The sequence below is a fragment of the Microtus ochrogaster genome, chromosome X, assembly GCF_000317375.1.
Source record: "Microtus ochrogaster isolate Prairie Vole_2 chromosome X, MicOch1.0, whole genome shotgun sequence".
Taxonomy (NCBI): Eukaryota; Metazoa; Chordata; class Mammalia; order Rodentia; family Cricetidae; genus Microtus; species Microtus ochrogaster.
Window position 1 is genome coordinate 41,350,738 of NC_022026.1, and position 2,407 is coordinate 41,353,144.

Here is a 2,407-nt window from a genome sequence, read left to right on the forward strand (position 1 = left end):
GGCATTTGTTGGCAAAATATTCTGTTTCCTCTAGAATGGAGAGTGCTGCTCTTGAATTTTAAATACAAGAAATGGTTCAACAGCACTCCTGAGCACAAGGCTTCATGTTGGGACAGAAAAAGAGCAATTTCTGAAGAGCCCTTCTATTGACTTCCACTTAAAGCTATGCCTCAAAAATAGTTGATACCCATCTTTGATCCCAGCCCTCATGAGGCAGAGGCACACCTATCTCAGGGAGTTTAAAGCCAGTCCGGTTTAAATAGTGAGTTCTAGGCCAGCTAGGGATATACAGCAAGAGCTTGTCCAAAAAAGAAAGAAAAAGCTATCATAACACTCTCTGAAAGCCTACATATTTATCCTTCTGTCTCTAAATTATTTCTAAGGATTAAATGTGTTCATTTTCAAGAACACCATATTTTACAGTGTAATAATGTTCTAATGTTAGATGTGTATAGAAGAACAAAAGATCTATCAGAATATTTTCCATGGGTTATTTATTAATTATAACGAGCAATATTTTTCCCTTAGGAGCTGAGGATGTAGCTCAGTTGTTAAGTGTTTCAGGAAGCCCCGGTTGGGATCTCCTGCACCACATAAACTGGGCATGGTGGTGCATGCAAATAATCCCAGCATTCAACGGGTGGAAGCTGGAGTGGACATCACCCTTAGCTATATAATAAGTTTGAGGCTAGTCTGGGATATATGAGATAATGTCTCTAAATAAATAGACAAAAATCCTCTTAACCATAAAGAAATCTGACAAGGGCTTAAGAGGTAGCTCATAACTTAAGAGCACTTGTTGCTCTTCTGAGTTCAACTTAGAGACCCACGTTCAATTCCCCACACCTACAAGGCAACTCCCAACTCTTTGCTACTCCAAATGCCAAGGAATTCTACACATTCTTCTGGCCTTCCAGCACGAGGCACTCCGACATAGTGTACAGACATACATGCAGTCAAAACATCCATACAGATAAAAATTTTAAAACTTCCAAAAGTCAAAATGATCCATGTTATACTGTCCAGTAAGAGAACGCATGGCCTTTTGGTGTGATGTATCTTAAAGAATACAATGTCATGTCTGTAGAAAACCTGCCTCAACACTAAATCATGATCTTAAGAAACACAGAGCCTTCTTCCTGGGTGCTACTTGCGAGGTGGCTGCCATCTCCTTTGCGGCATCATGGCTGCCCTCTGGCCTCTGGTGAAGCCCAAGATGGTCAAAAAGAGGACCAAGAAGTTCATCTGGCACCAGTCAGACCGATATGTCAAGATTAAGCGAAACTGGCGGAAACCCAGAGGTACTGACAACAGGGTGCAGAGAAGATTCAAGGGCCAGATCCTGATGCCCAACATTGGTTATGGGAACAACAAGAAAACCAAGCACATGCTGCCTAGCAGCTTCCGGAAGTTTCTAGTCCACAACGTGAAGGAGCTGGAGGTGCTGCTGATGTGCAACAAGTCTTACTGTGCTGAGTTTGCTCACAATGTTTCCTCCAAGAACCGAAAAGCCATCGTGGAAAGAGCAGCGCAGCTGGCCATCAGAGTCACCAATCCCAACGCCAGGCAGCGCAGTGAAGAGAATGAGTAGATGGCTTGCGTGCATGTTTTATTTGTGTTTAAATAAAACCACAAAAACTGCAAAAAAAAAAAAAACACCGAATACTAACTCAGCACCTGGAAGGTGGTAGCAGGAAGATCAAGAGTTGAAAGTCATTCTCAATAAATAGCATGTTAGAGGGTAGCCTGGGTTTTATGGGATCTTATTTAAAACAAAACAAAACAAAATCAGTTTACACCAAGGCCAAGGAACCCTGTACAACAAAGTTAATAATATAATTAATAAGAAGGATATGAAAGACATAGAAATCCAGGGGACCTGCACAAAAATGAAAAGGATCTGAAGAGCCCAGATAAGAATATACCGCGCATTACCTGAGTCAGGGAAAGGACATGGTTGTAATGGAACATTTTTCTCTCTTTTCATACAAAGCAGCCCACTGCAGTTTCCTGTCTCTCCACTCCTCCCAGTTCCCCCACCTCCCTAAAAGACATTAATAGGAAAATTTGCAAAATGACAAGTTGAAAAAGGAAAAAAAAGAGCAACAACTTTGCAAACAGTTGCGAATATTTGACTTTTCAAAACGAAATAATGCTTTCATGATGAAACTTTTTCTTTTTTTTTCTCTTAAATTTTATTTGCAGGGTTGGGGGACTTTGCAAGGGCAGAGAGTAGATATGAAGAGATGGGGAAATAAATGGAAACGAGATGCACGATGTGAAAGACACAAAGAATAAATAAAAAGAAAATCTAATTAAAAAATAACATGATGAAGGTTAATATTCAGGGGGATGCCTATATGTTTGTCTTTGGATTCACCTTCTTATTTAGCTTCTCTAGGATTGC

At 40.4% G+C, this 2,407-nt stretch overlaps 1 pseudogene; it reads left to right on the forward strand.

The window, feature by feature from the left end:
* Nucleotides 1–1,155: 1,155 nt before the first annotated feature.
* On the forward strand, nucleotides 1,156–1,595 carry LOC101981652 (annotated as a pseudogene).
* Nucleotides 1,596–2,407: the final 812 nt, after the last annotated feature.